This window comes from Camelina sativa, chromosome 16, assembly GCF_030686135.1.
Source record: "Camelina sativa cultivar CO46 ecotype springtype chromosome 16, ASM3068613v1".
NCBI lineage: Eukaryota > Viridiplantae > Streptophyta > Magnoliopsida > Brassicales > Brassicaceae > Camelina > Camelina sativa.
The window spans coordinates 7780574-7802606 of NC_141895.1; the positions used below are offsets into that span (position 1 = coordinate 7780574).

The 22033-nt window shown below is 38.7% G+C and overlaps 1 long non-coding RNA gene and 1 pseudogene across 2 annotated transcripts; one reads left to right on the forward strand and one right to left on the reverse strand.

Moving 5' to 3' along the window:
• Positions 1–791: 791 nt before the first annotated feature.
• LOC104750179 (uncharacterized) lies at positions 792–1674 on the forward strand. The gene is made up of 3 exons (XR_015585374.1): positions 792–1188; positions 1268–1345; positions 1448–1674. It is a non-coding gene; the product is annotated as an uncharacterized LOC104750179 (long non-coding RNA).
• Positions 1675–16884: 15210 nt separating this feature from the next.
• LOC104750180 (inositol-pentakisphosphate 2-kinase-like) lies at positions 16885–20905 on the reverse strand (annotated as a pseudogene). The gene is made up of 8 exons (XR_015583815.1): positions 20052–20905; positions 18995–19099; positions 18635–18845; positions 18379–18526; positions 18184–18227; positions 17967–18077; positions 17287–17892; positions 16885–17184 (listed from the first exon to the last, which is right to left on the reverse strand). The product of XR_015583815.1 is annotated as an inositol-pentakisphosphate 2-kinase-like (transcript).
• Between the last annotated feature and the right edge of the window lie 1128 nt (positions 20906–22033).

Below are 22033 nucleotides of genomic sequence, written 5' to 3' on the forward strand. Positions count from 1 at the left end.
TATGCTTTTTATGTAAATAAATAGAATTTTTATTATTTTCTTCTTTTCTTTTCTTTGTTAAAACAAATATATATATATAGTTGGCAATGACTTAGATATATTCTAATGACATAATCACATAAATTTTATAATTAAATAAAAAGTTAAATATATATTGATCTTTTAATTTGCAAAAATATATCAACGCCGCTCAATATTGGTCAACCCCAGTTAATACTGGATTCCGACAAACAAAACACTGAAGTTGGATGGTTATCGTGTTGTACATATATTTATCTTATATTTGTTTATGAATGTCCTTATATGATGACAATTATTGTCTGTGTAGTTCAAAAAATATTGATATTTTTTGCATGTGTTACTATATTTGATGTTTACTTAATTAGCTGGCAATTTTTTTTTTTAGTTTATAGTTTAGTTTAAGAAAAATATGTGATAAACTATTAATTATTTCTTTGTCTACAGAACATTAATTAAAATAAAACTTCAATATTGGTAATCCAAACCAGATTAACAGAGTTTACAATTAAAGGTAACTTCAGAGATTAATGTTCTAGACGAGCGAGACAATTCGCCTTCAAAACATTCAAAATAATCAATTTAATTGGTCCTCACAAAGCATTCAAAATTTATATGAAAGCTAAACCACAAGAGAATTGGAAACGTATAACACGTTTTGTAACCAACCTTTTGTCCCTTCCAATGAATAAAGCCAAAGCCAAAATCTTATCCGAGATTCTGGTTCTTACAATGTACGTTTTAAAACCATTCATTTACTCACCTTGATCCTTAGGATGAATTCACACAAAATTCATGTCATCCAACTAAGTACGAAAACGTAACTGGTAAAGAGTATGGTTAAAATTTAACTATTAGATGCAAAAGAAGTAATTCACAATCACTGAGAAAATAGGAAGGATTCACATGATCTTTTGAAATAGTAAATATCTACACAGTAATTCATGTCATTCAAGTAACAACGAAATATTACACAGCTAAATAGTTTGTTCATGGCACAAATTCAAGTGGAGGCAAAGAGTTGCTGCCCGTCTACGACTGCTAGAAATATCTATAACGTTTGCCGTTTGGGGGGAGGCTCCCGACCAATGTGTGCATCTCTCAGTGGATGCAAAATCGTTAACGGCAAATGTCCTAACGGATATACACATGACACTCTCCAAAGCTCAGGTAAATATTTTTGTATCAATTATGTTAATTGTTACCATGTTTCATCAATGTTTAATTTTTTTTTAATATTTTACTCAAGGTGATGCTGTCAATGAATACTGTAAGTTGGGATGTACATCTTCTGTGTGCGCTGCCATAGAGACACTCCAAAGCTCTGGTAAAACGAAACATCCAAGCTCATAAATTATAATATTATTATTTATCTTGGAATGGTAGACAAGAGAATGCTAACCCATTCTATTATTGTTTCGGTGAGTAGATGCGAGTGAAATTGTGAATGGTGCCGTAACACAATGCGCAAATGCATGTTCGACTTTCTGCACCAAGGGCTCTTCAACTGTAGTTGAGTGTTATTTTCCTGTTTTCAATCATTTGTATGTATTTGAATATAAGTTAATTCCAGTTTGTGTATGTGTCATAGAAGTTTGTCAATCCTAGATTGTACATGACTTCTAATAAATAAAAAGTTTGTCACTTTAATATTTATTATTATTCCACCGTTGCTACAAAATTCTTGCCCTGCACGTCACTGTCTTATAAGGAGGTCATATCTATTTTTCTGGCCAAACCAGAATCCAAAAGAATTATTACATTGAAGATTACACATTTTTTTTAAAACAATCAAACTGAATCAAAATATCCACTAGATTAGAACTTAGTGATGTAGGTGTGATGTCATGTAAATATGATTTTTGAAGCATATTTGCTGCTATAATGGGAAACCTAGCTCTTAGAGATAAACGTAGATTAAAACGTAGAGGTTCCCATATTTTATCCTATGAGCCTTATTAATACACTCAGTCCAAGGAGATTATTAATTTGATATTGGCAGATAATAACCACGTCAGATTCGACTGAAACATTAAGATTGTCAATCCTAGATTGTACATGACTTCTACTTACTATCATCTAAATAAAGAATTATGTGTCCTTCTCGATCATTTTAAAAGGAGAAGAAAGATTACATAATATTAAGGTTTTTTGGATAAAGGAAGTTATATGCATAATTGATATATCATGATTTAAGGTGTTTTTAACCATGATATAAGTTTTATTTATAGAGTTTTTTTTATATTTTTAGAGTTTTTTTGAGTTTTTTGCAGGTTTAGGTATGTCTTGAACTTATCTGTAGATTTTAGAGTACTTTGGAGCATCTAGAGAAGTTAAGCCTATTAGGAAGAATGAGATATTGGACTTTCATATTTGATTAAATCTTGGGTATATTGTTTACTCAGGCATTACATATGTTTAAAAAAGTTTTTAAGTGATGGAGTTCACATTATACAATATAAAATTTATAGTAAACTGTTAAAAGAAAAAAATATATATATTCATTCGATTAAATCTATATTGTCGTCAACAGTTTTTTTTTTATTGTAGAATTATATAGCCGAGAGACAAAAATTAAAGTAGCAACGATCCATGATACGGATCGAAAATTTTATATATAGTCAATACTGATCAAGAGCTTGAGAGAAAAAAAATTAGAGATACTATTCACCGTAAACAAATAAATCTAAATTTGCTAATAATTAAAAATAAAAAAGTGACACTAACCTTTTAGATCTTGATGGTGTCAAGTGGCAACTGTCAAGACTTCTCCTCTCACCGATGTTTAGAAAGAAGTGAGATCCTATGAGTTTTTAACTCTTCAGACCTACAAAAGTAACTAAGTCTCTGCATCAGTGTTTTGGAGTCATCGTAATTATCTTATTAAATAAAATTATGTTACAAGACCTACTCGGAAGGCTCGTAAAACAAATAAATACTTTGGTACTTTTGGAGTCATCGTGATCCAACTAATCCGAACCAAATTATAACATTTATGCTGTAGTTGGGAATATTTCATATAGTCAAATTGTGTTGGATTTTCTGAAAACGACAACTATTTTCAATCTACCAAAAATTTAAGTTTCTCTTGATAGAAAACCTTAATTTCACGGATATTGTCTAATGGCAAGCTTTACAAAAGCAATTTTAAAATGATAAAACCAAAAGCCAGTCATAAAAAAAAGACTCCTTAAAGGAGTCGTCCGCTACGTTTGTTGGAACATGGTTTTGTTTTTATCTTTTTCTTATATTATTTTCTGTTTTTATATTAAACACAAATTATTTATCATCAGTTTCTTCGAAATTTGTCATTCTCTTTATTTTTAATTTTATTCCTCTTCTTCTTTGACACAGATAACTTATAAACTTGTACTTCATTAATTTCATAATTTTATTTATATTTTTTTGTCAACAAGCTAATATTTTTTTAACAATAGTACTATAAGTAAAAGGAAACCCATTAAAGCTTAGTCAACACTCTCAAGTAAAGACTAGGTTGATTATACGTGCAACACCTCCTTTGCTCCATAACAAATTTGGTATCTTATAAGATAAGGATGATGACTATTCTGCATAACTATCAGCAATGACTCATCCTATTCTAGATTGTTCCTTTTGCTTCTATATAAGACATTGTATTGCCAATGTATAAGATAACCTAAGTTTATAATAAAGAATCAAGTTTTCTCAAAGTTTCTCAATTTATCTTCATGGTATCAGAGCCATTCTAACCTTAACAGGTGTTTCAATGGCCGATTCCTATCCTTTCCCAAACAATATCCATGTCTCAAGCACTGTCACAATCAAGCTTCTTTGGAAGACACAGTTTGAATCTCTGTTATCTTGCCAGAAACTCATCGGCTTTCGGCGCCGTAACAGGACCACCACGATTCATTTCCACTCGCACCGGTGGCACAACCACGTAAGCTCCCAACCCTCGCTTTGAAGCTTAGTTCTGCACAGACCAACTTGTCCGTTCTTGGCTATTTGGCACTCTGTCCGAAGAAGTCCTCGGGTATGTTCACAATCTCTCAACCTCTAGAGATTTATGGATGTCTTTAGCAGAAAACTTCAATAAGAGTAGCATAGCTAGAGAGTTTACTCTTCGCCGTAGCTTGTGGGTTCTAAAGAAAAAAGACATGATTTTTGCGGCTTACTGTAGAGAGTTTATTGTCATTTGTGATGCTTTAAGTTCCATTGGGAATCCTATTGATGAGTCCTTAAAGATCTTTGGCTTTTTGAATGGCTTGGGTCGTGACTATGATCCCATCACGACTGTTGTTCAAAGTTCTCTAAGCAAGGCCTCACCTCCGAGCTTTGGTGATGTTGTGTCTGAAGTTGAAAACTTTGACACCAAGCTTCGGTCCTATGATGTTCCTGAGTCTGTTACGCCTAATCTCGCCTTTCAAGCTCAACAAACTGGTTATGGAAATCAATCTCGTGGCGGATATCGTGGTAGAAGACGGTTTTCACGGCAGAACAGGGGACGTGGAGGTTACTCTTCAAGGGGTAGAGGTTTCTCTCAACACCAATTCAATCCTCGAGCTTCTGGAGAGCGCCCTATCTGTCAAATTTGTGGACGTACTGGCCATATTACGTCTGATTGTTGGAACAGATTTGATGAAAAATATCAACGTCATGATGTTGCTCAAGTGTTCTCCTCTCTCCAAGTCTCCGATGGGAATGACTGGGGTGCGATGGCTCATGTCACTTCCTCTGCTACAAACCTGCAGTCAGCAACGAAATACCATGGGAATGACACAGTTCAAGTTCGAGATGGGACATTTCTGCCTATAACTCATGTTGGCTCTACTACCATTGCTTCTACTGCAGGTAAACTCTCGTTAAATGAAGTACTTGTGATATGATCCTCCCAAGGATTCGGCACCTTCGAGTTGGTTGATAGAGACACCTTGATTCTAAAGACGACGAAGCCTCAAGAATAAGGATGGTGGAATGAATGGTCGCACAAGAGTTGCGGAAAGACTCTTGATATACCGGTTTGATCTTTCAGCCTCGCACCAAAAAGATCAGATCTCTCAGCCTCGCACCAAAGAGATCGGGGTTTTGACTATCGGAATCACACCAAGTAGTCGGTTTTGATTGTTGGAATCACACCAAGCAATCGGTTTTGTTCACAAAGAACAGAAGAGAATCACTCTCAAAAAGAAAAGGTTTTGATAAAAAGTTGGATTGTTGATTATTTCTTTACTCTTACATGAGTTTATATAAGATAAGAAAACTTGGTAACAAAGCCAAGTATTATTCTTGAAACTAAAAACAATAAAGATAGATAGTTGAATGAAGATTCAACTCTTGAATTTTGTCTTCCCAAGGTTTCCTTCCCAAGGTGAGTTGAACTCCAATTTTCGTCACTTCTCTTTGACCACAAAATAAAGTGATTATTTTGGGCTTTCTTGGACTTGAATTAGGCTCAAACTGGGCTGGACTTGATAGGTATCATCCCCAAAATAATTTCTCATGCTCTCTTTTGCCATAAGTTCTTGTATTAGCCCATTAAGTACCTCCTTGATCTTTTTATCTCTCTTTGACTCCTTGGTCCAATTTGCTGATGAGAAACAGCATGGGCTGTATCATTTCTTCATCTTGGGCTTAGTAGAAAACAACTCCTGGTTGCCAAACATAATTCTGGAAGCTCTTAAACCAACTGGACCTGAAACTCATCAAGTTAAGAAATAGATCCACCTCCTTTGGCAAATGGGACGTAACTCTGTGGTTTGTTGGCCAAATCTTGTGTTCTTGAGCTTGTTGGAAACATAAGAGATCCATTGAGATTCTCCAGTTGATTTCGTGTCCAAATTGATTCTGAGTTGGTCTGTGTAACACGATCTTTGGCTCAGACGCGAAAATGGAACTAGGACAGATCCACTGACTTGAAATATCCATATCTTTCAAGTATGAACTGATTTTAACGTGCTTCCAATTCTCAGTGGTTCTAGGATGGATCAAGATTTCAGAACAGTTTTGTTCATAGCTTGAGTACTTCTGGCTTGGTCGGAATCCTCCTTTGATAGCTCGTAGGTCTAAGTCGCGTAGCCATGAGTTCGCCTGATTTGTAAAATAAACAACTCCTTCACCTAAACTCTGATTGGACTGATTCAACTTCGAGATATGCTCTAGATGAGGTAAAAATGCATCCCAAATAGCAGTTTGGTAGGAAGAGTTGATCTTTGACTTCGTTCGTGTTGAGCAAGACTCAAGGGTCGTCTTGGATGGTCTCATGATCATATCAACTTGTCTGTCCAAATATGCAAAAGTCTCTTATATATGTGTCTAAATTGTGATGATCTACCATGTGGAGTTTGGTTTGATTCTAAAAAGGTGTCTGTTGTTGATATAACCACTTAGAAGGTGGTAGCAAAGGGTCCTCGAAGTAGTGGGTTATATGTGTTGGGGAATCAAGAATTTGTAGCTCTGTTTTCTAACCGTCAGTGCACAGCCTCTGAAAATATATGGCATCATAGACTTGGGCATTCAAATTCTCAAGTTCTCCAACAACTAAAGAACAGCAAGGAGATCATTTTGAATAAGTGCAGCAACACCTCCATTTGTGAGCCTTGCCAGATGGGGAAGAACAGTAGGCTTCAGTTTTTTTCTTCGGATTCTAGAGTTTTATGCCCCCTTGATCGAGTACATTGTGATCTTCGGGGACCATCACAATGTAATGACCCTCGTCAAGAGGTAAAATTTCAGAACAAAATCCCAGGGGCCAAGGACGTGCGAAGGGCACGAATGGGAAGTAAAGGAGGAGGACAATGGAATTACAGAAGGAATGTCCGAGAAATTCTGGACGGACCAAGAAATGGTCGATGGTACCATATACCATGTACCATGTACCGTGTACCGTACCGGACGTACGTGTACCGACGGACGCAGCGGACGACCAACAAACGATCTAGCCATCAGACATGGTTTAAGAAGTGGAGGAAAAATTCTCTAAGTGTTGGAGAATTTTCTAAGTGGAGTGATTAAAATAATCAAAGTGGAATCTCCACTAAGAATATTTTAATCAAAAGGAGATAATGGAGCTTAAGTGGAGAATTATTTTAATTCAATAGAGCTTAAGTGGAGAATTATTTTAATCTTGGAGGAGTTAGTGGGAAGATTAAATAATTCAATGGAGTTAGTGGAGCTTAGTGGGAGAATAAAGAATTCAAGAGAAGTTAGTGGAATTCAAGGTGTTGCTCGAAATTCTCCAAGTGTCTAAGCATGCACTAATAGCCACTAATGAAGAGAGAGCATGCGACATGCATTGGCTATCTCCACCGCCCACACTCTCTATAAATAAGCTCCCATCTCTCTCATTTTCGCAAAAGAAACAAAGGGGTAAGGTGAAAAATTGAGAGAGAATTTTCTTGAGAGAAAGAAGAAGAAGTGGCGAGTTGTTGGATAGAGGAGAAGTGAGTGCAAGACAAGACTATCGACCAAGTGTTGAAACGATAAGGACAATCGTTTTCATTCAAGTGTAAGTTCCGAGTGTGCCGCGGGAGGAGCTCATCAACCAAAGCCGATCATCGCCGGTTTTACTGTGAGTTCAGGCATATGCATTAACCGGTTTAGATGAGGGATGAAAACCTCCATCTAGTACGCGGATTGCTTGGTTATTTTTAGTGCATTATTACTTGAAATTTCTTTGTGATTTTCTTGTTTTAATTGCATGCGTGTGAGGTTACACCCGTTACTAGTCCGAAATGTTCTAGTAACAAGGGGTGGTAACATGTGGTGATACTTGTGAAGTCATGAGTTTAAGACTCATGCCTGTGATTTTTCAAGTATCAAGAATTGGTGAAATCTTAATGCATGTTCGCGTGAAATACCGGCTAAGCATGTAAGATTGGGTATGGCTGTCCTTCCTACCCTATCACATGCAACAGCGACATGTAACTCATGTTCGTGTGTTGTAGGGTTGAGTACGAAGAGCTCGGAGGTTACTGGGTTCGCTACCCTGGCCGAAGCTATTACACGACGGTGTAATTTGAAAGGAAATCTGGTTGCATGCCTTTGTGGCTGTAACGCGGTTGTTCCGAGAGGAATGGAGGAGAAGAAGCATACCGGGCCCTAAAAATTAAACTTGTTTAAAGCTTGCATGTTTTAATTCAAGTTTTGTGTGGTTGTGGTTGTATTGCATGTCGTTGCATATTATTAAATATTGCACGTCTATGCATGTTAGTGAGACTCGCATGGTAGCTATTTTGTTTAGCTCATTATCTTCTGCATGTTATCTCTGATTGTTGTGGTTGTTGTGAATGTTGAATGCTTGTGTGCATGTTGTTGTTTTGGGGTTTAGAGTTGGGGACTAACTCTCTGCAGGCACCCTGAGCTCACTAAGTAATCTAAGATTACTTACAATAAATATTTGTGCTGCAGGTAACCCTAGAGGGAACTAGAGGGCGTGGTGAACGATAGGAAGGCCAAAGTATATTTGTATTTGTGTCTATTGTAAAATACAAGTATGTTTTCCTTTTGTAACAAACTTCGGCTATGGGCCGCGTTTTAAAACTTTATGACCTTTTTGTTTAAATCGGTTATAAAGAACTCCTTCATGAAATCAAAGTATTCGGTTTTATGTTAAACGGGCGAGCGTGCTGATATAGACTTTGTCCGAGTCGGCTCAACACACGGCATGTTTGTAAGGTTGCAAAGCCGTAAGGATAGGCCGCGTGGTCGGGAACCTCACTGATGGACTGGCCAAAGGGTCTTGATGTGTTCTTGTACTCGGCCGGACCGTTGGTGGATGTTCCCATAGTAGCGTCCCGGTGCTGTCTGTGGTCCGCCCGGCCATACGGCGGTTCGGGGGCGTTACAACGGTGGTATCAGAGCATGGTTATGATGTTGTACACTACTCGCGTTTTCCGATTTATCGAGTCAAAATGGTCGCAATAGACACTTAGGTTAATCCGGGTCGTTCATCACTAGGGGGATTAGAGGGATTAAGTAAACCCTTTGTTGATCGTGGTTGCAGATGTCTCGTCAAGGATCTGAGAGGACTAGATCAACGCACTTTTCGCTGGACACAGTGAGGGGTTCGAGTCAGCCGTTTGGTCCGGAGGAATGGGGTCCGTTGTTTGAGGATGCCCAAGGGGAGGAATCGTTTCCAGGCATGTTTGAGCCAAACATGTATATGCCTGAATGGGAGATACCTGTCGAGGTGCCAGGGTATACGCCATCAAGTTCGACTTGGCACAATATACCGGAGGATGTGTACCCGCCTGGTTTTTCGCCGGTTGGTCAGCACGCTACCAATCCAAACCAGAATGTCTCGGGAGAAGATCAAGTGCGTGAGGGAGTCCAAAGTACAGCGAATGTATCGGAGACCCAACAGACGCTAAAAATGGTTCAGGAACTTTTGAGCCATATGATTCAGCAGCAGCAGCAGAGTCAAACCAATCATCCAGTAGAAGATCCATCAGATCATTTCTTGTGGTTGGTGATGATGATGAGAAACTTAGGTTTCCGAAAATTTAAAGGAGATCCAAACACGGTGTTAGCAGACGCATGGTTGAAGGAGTTAGAAACAAACTTCGAACTATCAAGGTGTCCAGAGGAGTTTAGGAGGCCTATTGCAGTTAATTTCTTGGAGGAAGATGCTCGTGCATGGTGGGATAGTGTAGTTCCACGTTATCGGTACCAGTCTATCTCATGGGAGACATTTAAAAGGGAGTTTGGACAAAAGTATTTTCCACCGGAGTCGCGTGACAGATTGGAGAATCAGTTCCTACGATTGGAGCAAGGTCCTAAGAGTGTTCGAGCCTATGGAAGAATTTTCACAAGGCTTCGAAGGTACTTGTACCAAGGAAATGATGATGAATTAGCCATGGCCCGGAGATTCTTTAATGGACTCAGGCCGAACATAAAGGCAAGACTGCACGGAGTGACGTACAAAAGCATTGCAGAAGTAGAGGAGAGGGCCGTCAGTGTTGAGGAGGCCATTGAGATGGAGAAAGGGGTAGTAACCCAAGAGAAAAAGGAGGAGCCAGTATAGCAGAACAAAACTGTGTTTCCGCAGAAAGCAAAACTTGGTTCAGGACGGAATTGGGCTGCAGGCCGTGGTAAGGGCAAGATGAGTGCCAACCAGGGAGGTCGTGTAGCAAGCAACATGGATCCTAGGGGATGCTATGTGTGCGGACAGCTTGGACATTTTGCTCGAGCTTGTCCAACTGTGGAGGAAACGAAGGGTGTCGAATTGTCCACTGTCACATGTTTCTACTGTGGCGAGTTGGGACACTATGCGAATGCATGTCCATCGAAGCCGGCCAAACCGAACGCCCAAACTGTGAACCGTGCCCGGCAAGTGCAGCAAGTGAAGGAACCCCCAGCGAAGAAGCAAGCAACCCAGGCGAATGTTTTTGCCTTAGGATTAGAGCCACCCAAACCTCTGCAGGCCGCGAAGGGCCCTATAACAGGTTTGACTGGGTTCTAACTCCTTGTGATTGATTGGTTGATTGCATGTTTGTTTGGTTAGTTATTGCATTGCATTGTGTTATTTTTGCTTTGCATTTAGGAACATTACTAGTTGGTGGTAACCCAACACATGTACTATTCGATTCGGGAGCGTCCCATAGTTTTGTGACTCCTGAAGTAGCTGACAAGTTTGGAGACTTGTGTGAGGAGGAGGAAGTGAACATCAATGTCTACACGGCTGGTAATCAACCACCGCTGAAGGCAAGAAGATGGTTCAGAGAAGTGTCGATAGTCTTGCAAGAGATCAACCTACCAGTAAATCCGTTAGTGATGCCATTGGAGAGGTTTGATGTTATTTTGGGAATGGATTGGTTATCGGAACACCAAGCCCATATAGACTGCAGTAAGAGCAGAGTTTTGTTTGAAAACGGAGGGAGGGCACCTCTAGTTTTCAATGGGATTAGTCCGAGTAAAGCGGCATTTTTTGCGTCAGCTTTGCGAGTTGGAAGATCGTTCGAAGAGGAGAATGTGTACTTAGTCACTCTAACCGCAATGGGAGGAGATGACAAGGAAGGTGTGGAGGTTAAGGACATTGCCGTAGTTAGGAACTACGAGGACGTGTTCAGCCCGTTGGAAGGATTGCCACCGCCAAGGGACCATCCTTTCACCATAAATTTGGAGCCGGGAGCAACCCCAATTGCTAAGGCACCTTACCGCATGGCACCAGCAGAGTTAGCTGAACTCAAAACTCAGTTAGAGGACTTGTTAGAGAAAGGTTTTATCCGACCAAGTTCGTCGCCATGGGGAGCCCCAGTACTGTTTGTCAAGAAGAAAGATGGAAGCATGCGCTTGTGTATTGATTACCGAGGAATCAATAACATTACCATCAAGGATAAGTATCCGTTGCCACGGATTGATAAGCTGTTAGATCAACTTAGAGGAGCAAGTTGATTTTCGAAGATTGATTTAGCCTCTGGCTATCATAAAATCTCGATTGCGGATCAGGATGTGAAGAAGACCACTTTTCAAACAAGATACGGCCAGTATGAGTTTGTTGTAATGCCGTTTGGGCTTACCAATGCACCAGCAGCATTTATGCGGTTGATGAATGAAGTCTTTCATGACTATCTGGATCAATTCGTGATAATATTCATCGATGACATCCTGATATACTCCCGAAGTGCAGAGGAGCACGCGGAGCATTTGAGAAAGGTGTTGGAAAGATTAAGAGAGGTGAAACTGTTCGCCAAGTTTAGCAAGTGTAAGTTCTGGCAAAGAGAAATCGGTTTCTTAGGACACCGAGTTTCGGAGAAAGGAGTGTCCGCTGATCCAGAAAAGATAGCCGCCATTCAAGATTGGCCAAGGCCAACTTCTGTGTTAGAAGTTAGGAGTTTCTTAGGCCTTGCTGGCTACTATCAGAAGTTCGTGAAGGGATTTTCATCGATTGCAAAACCCTTGACACGACTCAAGGGTAAGGGAGTACCCTTTATATGGAGTGAAGAAGTGGACGAGGCTTTTAGGAAGCTGAAGGGAGCATTGACAACAGCGCCAGTGTTAGCCCTACCAGAGCCAAACCAACCATATTCTGTGTTCACGGACGCATCAAGAGTAGGTGTTGGATGTGTTTTGATACAAGGAGATAGGGTGATTGCCTATGCATCACGACAGTTAAGGAAACACGAAGAGAATTACCCCACACATGACCTAGAAATGGCAGTCGTGGTGTTTGCATTGAGGATATGGAGATCTTACTTGTATGGAGAGGCTGTTCAGGTATTTACAGACCATCAAAGTCTTAAATATTTGTTCACGCAGCCAGACCTCAATTTGCGCCAGAGGAGGTGGATGGAATTCATCGCCGACTACGATTTGAAGATCCAGTACCACCCGGGCAAAGCTAATGTGGTAGCAGATGCATTAAGCCGAAGGAAAGCACAAGTTGGTGCTGAAAAAGAGGTGGAGTTGCTAGCCGATGAACTGAAAAAGGTAAGGCTGTTAGCCTTGGAAGGAGAGTCTAGTGAGCCGTTGGGTTTACAAGCCGTAACTCAAGCGAGCCTACTATATCGAATTCGGGAAGAGCAACCCAAAGACGAAAATTTGAATAAGATCATTGAGGAGTTAAGGAGTTCAGAAGGACCAAAAGCTAGTGGGTATCACCTAGCAGATGATGGTACGTTACTCCTTAACGGGAGAATAACGGTACCTGATCGAAGTGGTTTGCGAGAAGAGATATTGAGGGCAGCTCATAGTTCAGCTTTTAGTATCCATCTAGGGAGCACCAAGATGTACAAGGATGTTTGAAGATACTATCATTGGTCTAGACTGAAGAGAGCAGTAGCAAAGTGGGTAGCCAATGTGACTCATGCCAGAGAATTAAGGTGGAGCATCAAGTGCCGGGAGGTTTGCTTCGCAACTTGCCCATACCGACGTGGAAGTGGGATTCCATTTCAATGGATTTCATTAATGGTTTACCAACCAGGAAGGGAAGTTAATGATGCAGTTTGGGTAGTGGTTGATCGTTTAACCAAAGTCGCCCATTTGGTTTCTGTGAAGAGTACAGACCAAGCACCAATTTTGTCAGAGAAGTATATCGATGAGATTTTGAGGTTACACGGAGATTATGGAGAGGTAGAGGTGGAGATTGCCAATAAATTACAAAGCTTGTTGTTGGATCTGGTGGAGGATCGAGATGACAACGCGAACCCGGAGGATCACATGAGGGAGTACCCGGATACAGTCGGGAGGATCCTAGATTTCTTGACGGACGTGTATACGCCCGAAGATGGAGATGCTGCCAGAAGGAGTGGGGTAACACCCGAGATGGGGAATACCAGTACTGAGCGACCGGTGGAGGAGAGACCGGAGACCATTGCCAGGATTCTACTGATGTTGGACGAGTTGCACTCGCCGGAGAAAGTAGACGAGGGAGATGATGAACTAATCGTACCAGAGGTTAAGGAAGAGGAGAGACCAGACCAAGGTGATCATAGGCCCGAGGAACCAAGGGCAAGACAAGAAAGAGTTGTGGAGGTGATCGATATCTTATCAAGTGATGATGAGGGGATTCCGACTTTTGTAGTGGAATCAAGGAGTGACCAAGACCCGATACCGAGAGGTCAAGATCGAGGAGTCGATGTAGACGCGGAGTCTAGAGAGGACGTGAGGCCGAGAGCCAGTTCAAGTCATGTTATACAAGACCAAGTTGTACCAGACATGGCGGAGCCGAATCAGATTGTGTCGAGGCGCAACAGTCCCATTCGTGCCATACCTTTGAGGATGGTGTTGCCGGAACCAGAGGAGGAACCTATAGACTCAGATTTGAGAAGGATCGCCAGGACGGCGGAGTTAAGGAGGTTGAACTGGGAACAAAACGGATTTGAAACGGGAGAGAGTAGCTCAAGTGCAAAGAGGCAAAGGATGTCTTATCGAGACTTTCATTTGAGGGAGCAGCTAGACGCACGGCCAGTGACCTTTCAATCGAGAGGCCGGCTGAGAGTAAGAGCCACTGCCCGGAAGAGAGTGACGTACCCAAACCAAGTTCATATGCGGAACCAACCGTACTGTGAGCTGCGCGAAGGAGTTGGGCATTGGACCCGTAATTGTTGGAGGACGGAGTTGAGGCGTATGACAGCACCGGAGAATGCTGAGTGTGATTGGTGCGGTATGCGAGGGCACTTTTCCTATCGTTGTCCGAACCCTGACCGCATGAGATATTGGAGGAGGTGTGAGGCTTGTGGAGAGCCGGGACACTTGAACAATCATTGCTGGAGGACTGGACCAGACCGTTCGATGTTCTCAGAGCCAAGTAGATGTACCGTGTGTGGAGAAAGTGGACATTTGCCAGATAGCTGTCCATATCAGGTTGTGCAAGAAAATTTGTACCCATCCAGTCAAGATGTGGGAACGGGGGAGAACCCGTTGGAGCAAGTTGACCGTGTCGAAGGGAGTTCGACCAACCCAGCTAGAACCTCATCGTCTGCCGCCTCTACCGCAACCGAGTCTCCTGCTGAACCGTTGCCTGATGAACCGCCTAGGTTGTGTGTGTGCACCTGTGAAGTGTGTACCAGGCTTAGGAACCAGTGAAGTGTGGGATTAAGAAAAGGGAAGCTTTCTTTTGGGTGTTGTGTAAGTGTCAGATAGTTTATCTTTTTGTAGTCCTTTAGGGCTAACCTTTGTTGTGTTGCCTAGGATTCGAACCCTTTCAAGTTAGCGGCTATGTGTGGTGTAGAACTCGTATCTTTTCCTTGTTTGTGAAAGTACCTTTGGAGTTCTTTAGCCGTTTTGTTGTTTTGTTGTTTGTTGTGTGCTTGTTTATGCTAATCGTTGCTTGTTTAATTACTTGCTTGATTTGCTTGAAGCTTTATAGGTGGCATTGTTGATTATTTTCATATAATTAACCTGCATCATTAATGCTCGATCGATGCGGATTCACGTAAGACACCACGAAGCTTGATCAGATAAAGAGAAGAAGATCAAGGAAATCTGAGGGGTTTTGATCGAAGAAGAGTCAGTTGAGAACCTGGAAGAGTTAAAGCAAATCCTAAGAAATGGGAGGAGCAAAAGAGATTTACAAACCAATAGAAATTGGCAAAGTAAATCAAGAAGAGTTAAGAGCTGGCGTGGAAGTTCAGAAGTAATGCATGTTCCAAGAGCTAAATGCATAAGAGGGTGCAAGGAGATAATAAGAGAAAAAGGCGAAGTTGTCTATGATTAGACAAAGAGAACGCAAGATGATAATGGATGGCGAAGAAAGCATTTCTATGCTAAACCAAGGCAGAGAAAAGTAATATTTCTCTAAGCTAAGCAAGGGCAAAGGAGAGAGCATCGTATCCTAAATGGCGATTAAAGAGTGCAAGGTGTAACCCAAGCCTTGAGAGGAAAAGAATTAAAAAGGAGTTGATTTGCGAAGTCAACCAAGGGAGGATCAGATGTGAGTAGCATTGGAGACTAGTAAAGTTTCTATTGATCCAAGTATGGCGGAAGGATGATGAAATCATCAAGAGGAAAGCTAAGTGGAGCTAAAGAAATTGAAAAAGGAGTTGTTGTTTAAATACTATGTTGTTTTTGTGGATGATTTCTCAAGATTCACTTGGTTCTATCCTATGAGAACAAAATCTGAGTTTATTCCTATCTTCAAAGTGTTTCAAACAATGGTTGAGAATCAATTCAAGACTAAGATCAAGGTGTTTTATAGTGATGGAGGTGGAGAATTTACAAGCAATCTCTTTAAACAACATCTGTCTGCTCATGGAATTATTCATAGAATTTCATGTTCTTACACTCCTCAACAAAATGGGATTGCTGAGAGAAAACACAGACATATAGTAGAGCTTTGTCTATCTATGATGTTTCATAGTAATACTCCTCTTCATCACTGGGTAGAAGCCTTCTTCACAGCAAGCTTCATCTCTAATCTTCTTCTATCTTCAAATTTAAAAAATTGCAGTTCCTTGAAGCCTAGTCAACACTCTCAAGTGAAGACTAGGTTGACTATACCTGCAACACCTCCTCTGCTCCCTAACAAATTTAGTGTCTTACGAGATAAGGATGATGACTAGTCTCCATAGCTGTCAGCACATTGTATTGCCAATGTATAAGATAACCTAAGTTTATAATAAAGAATCAAGTTTTCTCAAAGTTTCTCACTTTATATTCAAGTACAACACTATCACTTTTTTGTTCTTATTTTTATTACGTGTTTTAAAACATGATTTTTGGTTTTATTGTTGTTAGGATAAAATTATTTCTCTATCCACCACTGACATGATCACTAAGAGTCAATTTCTTTGATCACATTCTCACTCTATCTCAAATTCAGGTGGTTGCTTCACATACATTTCTTATGTGATTTCGCCATTTTAAAATGCTGACTTAACATCTATTAAGTTCCAATTGTTGTTTTGTGCAGCAAGTGTTATAACCAAAGGTTTCTACATAATCTTTTCCATAGGTTTGAACTTTGAATAATTCCTCTAACCTTTACTCTTACCTTTAGATTGTATCATCAAAATAAGCATATTGTATTTCCTTATCTATCAGCATGCTCTTTGCCATATTCAGCAGAGTGATACAACTCCGTTTTGTTATCGACTTATCGTGGGTATACCACAGTAAATTGCTTTTCAATTCTATTAATATTATCTTCAAGAAACTTAATGAATGAATTGCTCTATACATTAGGTCTAGAGCTCCCTCACTCCTTCGTTATGATATTTTATTGTTTACCTTTGACACATGCCTGACCTTATGAATGATTTTTAATTTGGGTATGTTATGTATTAAATTACATTACTACAATATCTCTCGTGCCTTTCATGGTTCTAGATACGCCATGGTTCTTTAAGATAAAAAACACATTTAACTAATGCAAAGCAACCTTACACAGATTGATGAAACCAACTGAATCCTGGTGAAGTATGAGTCTTTTTGAGGCAAGTATGAGACTTTTTGAGCAAGTATGAGATTTTTTGCAACCATAGATCAAGTAAAGAGAGTCTTATGAATTGATACAAGTGAAAAAAGTAGGAAATTAAACTGTTACTTTAAGTGAAACATAAAATACTTATTTGGAAGCATCCTCTATACGATATGAAATTTGCTTCTCAGCTTGTAATTCTAGAAGCCTCGAGGTTGATCTCCTTTTGTCTTCAGCATCTCCAGGTATGATTTCATAATCTTCTTGTCCGATTCATAATAGGATTCCATCCTATTCAAAGGTCTCATGTCAAGATCAATGAAGTGTACCTGCCCACGACGTAGACCGTCCTCAGTTGCATTGTGAGAGAAACAATTCAACAAAAGAGAAGATTTAGTTTCGGGAAAGTAATTTAAAAATAAAACATGTACCTTGTACTCAAAATCTTGCTTTGTTGATTCAAGATGAACATTACCGTGGGAAGAGGAACTTGAAAGACCAGTCTCTGTTGATCTAATACTTACCATTACACTACAATCCGTTGCAGTAGAAGATATTAGATAATTCTTCAAAATATTTAGTTTTTCATCTTGTGGCATTGCATGCATGGCACCAAATTGATTTGACAATTTACTCTTTTCCAACTCTTGGCATGCTTTTCATGGCTGGTCAATTAAGTCATAGTACGCGTGAATCACTGCCTCGATGTTATATTTGTCAAGCTTTTGAACGTCTAGAAGCTGATCTAGAGCTCTAGATGCGTAAATAGTTTCAGCAACAAGCTCTATGAAACTATTTGCACGTACGCTGTCATCTTTGGTTTTGATGATACCTTTGAGTATATGCTCGAAAGCTAATTCATCCTTCGAGGTTGTTATGCATTTGCTACCACGGAAGCCTCCAAAAACCAGAGAACCGTTCAAGAACACACGGAAATTGGTCTGAGGAGTCGCGTAGAGTGCTTTTACTGCCTTGTGTATTCTATCTTTGGATCCAGAGAAAAGATCTAAGGTATCATATTCACTGATTTCTAATATCTGTGACATGGCTCTAATGTGTTAGCTTCAGATTTGGAGTGTGGATTTAATATGGGATGTAGAAGAAAGAGTACCTCGTTTTCCTTAAGCTTCCGAACTTGGTACATTTCGAAGAGAGGTATACTCTTCTTAATAAGATTTTCTTCCGATATGAAACTTGAAGATGGAAGAAATCCACATTTGGGCTATTTCATCAGAGTGAATACATATCAGTCAAAAAAAAAGCAATAAAGTATATAGCTAGCCAAAATGTAAGAAATTAAAGACAGGATAATTAATGATAATGAACACCTTTATTTCAACAGTTAAACACGGTACATGATCCTCAACATGACCTGAAAGCATAGGAGATCATTAACTCGGGCGACATGTATCTTATAAACCAAAAAAACAACATACAAGCTCACATCAACTTATATTTGCATTCAAGTAAAACAATGAAAAGAAACAGCATCATTAATAGTTGATTACACAAAATTGATTTACCGTGGGAGAAATGTGTCAAATCATCCAAGATAAGCACGGAAGTGCGGTTAGTATCCACACTAGATGCATTATCTCGCCGAGAAATATGCTGAGATCTCACCATTTTCTCAATAGACTCAAGAAACTCTGTTGCTACAAGACGACGAATCTGCAACATTCCCAAATCATCAAATCTCAAAACCCTTTAAAACATCCCAAATTCAACTTCCAGATTCTTGTAACTGTTAGAATGATTATGAAAAGGGAAACAACATACTCCAGCATTAACATGTTTGTGACCCAATAAAGGTCTCATGACATGTTTGACAAACAAATAGTCCACCATATCCTTGTTTTTGGCAAGATACAAGATCCTTAATCCCTCCCCAAATAATATTTTCGAGACTAGTAAGACCATTTCCACTTGTGTCTCCTCCATTTTCATTCCCATTCTTTAGTTTTTTCTTTATCCTCATCACCTTTCCCAACTTCACATATATACCATAAGAGAGAAAAAAACAAAACAAGATTGCAATCAATGTTATATATTTCGTCTTAATTCCAAAAACGATAACATTAAGGCAACATATAATAATCTTTGGGATTAACTAGAAACATATTCAAAGAGAAGACTAACGAAAGTGGGAGAGGATCCAGTGTAGGAGAGAACCAAATTAATAGCTCCTTCGCCTCTATATGACCAGTTAACTGCATCTTTTGGTTCCAAAACAATTTCCTCCATCTGAATACAAACACCACAACACAGGTTAACAAAAAACATATTTTACATAACATTCACTACGTATCTTTTGAGCAATGATCAAATGGTAAACAAGCTGGGTAGCTCACTTATAAGAACGATTAAGAAATTATCGCGAATGTAACTCGATGAGTATATAAAAAATAAAACTTGATTAGGAGACTCCCCTAATAGTTTCTAAGTAGTATGAAAGAATAAGGCTATACGTACTCGTGACAAACAATTGAACATGGACAATCGCCAAAAACTTCGAAACAATGCAATATTGGGACGTGTATTTTTCAGGTGGGAAACCAGGACATTTTGTATGGTCCCCTTTCAAATGTCACTCGAACCAACGAACTTTAATATATATTAGACTTTCATATTTGATTAAATCTTAAAATTGGCGATGACGAGTTTTATATATGTGACATACATTGATCTTGTGTATATTGTTACTCACACTTTTTTTTTTAGCTCACACATTACATAGGTATAAAATATGTTTTCAGTGATAGGAATTCACATTGAACAATATTAAATTTTGATGTGTGTTGTTAGATGAAAAAAGATTCATTTAAAAATCTATGTTAACAGTTTCATTATTGTAGATTTATATAGTTCGCCTCCTATCTACACTCATGTCTTCCGGAACAGACTTTCAAGTCTCAAGGAAATCACAACCAATTTTTTTTTCTACTCTTTAAACATTCTGAACTTTTAGCTAAGGTTATAGTCATTGTACAAAGGATTTTTTTTGGGTTGAATAAATTAAAAAAAGTTTTATATAGCAGAGAGTCAAAAAGTAGCAATGGTCCATATCATGGATCGAAACATTTTATATGACTGAAAAGCTTGAGAGAAAAAATAGAGATGTAGTTCACCTAAACAAAGAAATTTGTTAAGAATTAAAAGAAAAGAAAACAAATAAACAAAAAAAAATGGCACTAACCTTTTGGATCTTGATGGTGCCAAAAACTCTTCTCTAGCCGATGTTTAGGAAGAAGAGAGATGCTATGAGTTTTGAGGACTGCTCTTGGGGGAAGTTCACACCTAAATAACTAAGTCTCTGCTTCAGACTTTTGGAGTCATCGTAATTTTTTAATTAAATCCTAAGTAATCGGAATTATAATAAAATTATGTTACAACAACTACTCAGAAGGCTCCTAGAGCAACAACTACGGTTTCTATATTATCTTCAATAGCAGCCTTAATTTCACGGAACTTGTCTATGATACATTTCGGGAAAAATAATGACTAGCTTTACAAAATCATATTCCTATTTTAAAATGATGAAACCAAAGGCCAGTAGTCCTCAACGAGACGACGACTATCATAAAATAGTCAATACCACACTTCCTTTATAAATAAATATTAATTGCAAGATGAAAAAAATATTGATTGCATTACATGTATCACTAAATTCAAAATTTGTCATGCGCTGTAACACAGTTTCTTTCTTAATATACATTTGATACTAACTAACTTCATATATTTTTAATATCAGTTTGTGTTTCTAAGTGTGATGTGGGACTAGACATCCATAGGTGAACCCACAATCCTGAGAATTTTACCATGGGTTCTCATACTATATTAGTAAACATAAATTCTAATTTAAAACTAATTAGCAATGAATAGAAAGACTCATGTACTATATTGCCTTACAATTCTCTATTCTCTCGATGTGGGATACTTGAATTTGGATTTTGTTATATATTGCCCTATAAGATCATCTATAGCAACAATAAAATAAAACGACTAACCTCTTTTGACTCTTAAATGGCGCCGAGAAACTTTCCTACTCCTGGACCTTTAGGAAGAAGAGATACATATGTATATGCTTTTGAGTTTTGAGGACTTATATAGTGGAAGAATGAGAATCACACCTTACTAGACGTTTTACTTCAGGGTTCAAGTCTCCATGTGATTGATCTTCTAAAAACGACAAATTACTTTTTAACGTAACTCCAAGCAGTGCCGGCTCTGAGGGTTCAATGTTCAACAAATATCCAAAGACCGATTGAGAAAGTGTACATAAAAGAAGTTTAGACATCTATATTAATCGGTGACAAAAAAAAGACACCTATATTAATATTTTAAAAAATAATTTGAAAAAAAATCTTCAATTATAAGAATGTCATTATTTAAAAGGGATTATTTATAAGGCAAAATAGGTTAGTACAATAAGAGGATATATGAAATAGAGACATAATTATAAGTTTATGTATCAAAAGAATTGTTTGTTCAAAAGAAATAAAACTATCCATATAACCAAATACAATATAATTTTTTAACATTAATTATTAAATTAAAAATATTCATACAATGTTTCACAATTACTTTTATAGATTACTAGATTAGGACCCGCCCGATGTGCGAGTTTAGAGTTTTTAAAATAAAATAAAATTTAACAAAAAATATAAAATAAATATTTTTAGTAAGTAAAAACTATCTATAAAAATAAATTGATAAATGGAGTTGTCCAATGTGATATTTGGTGTAAAAGGTGCGACTCTGCTATTGAGACTATTAATCATGTTTTCTTTAAATGTCCTCGCTCGTGTGAAGGAGTAAACCATATGAGTCGGTATACTTGAATTTGGATTTTGTTTCCTGATCAACTTCTTCAATTACCATGGATTTTATGGGCAATCTGGAAGGCCATAAATAAAAAAAGTTTTTGAAGGTTTAGAGATCGAGGCGAATAATATAATTGCTCAGGTTTGGACGATAAGTGGGAAGAGGCGCTCTCTTTTACGGTGGTCATGTCAGCTCCATCTCCGTCTTCGGATGTCTATGTTTCTTCATCTGGTTGTCAGATTGATGATTCTTGGAAATCAACCAATGTGCATTCAAGATTGGGCTGGTGGTGTTGTGTTGGTGAAGAGCGAACCTTGTTGTTGGGGGCCAAGTGTCTAAGACGGAGACCCTCCA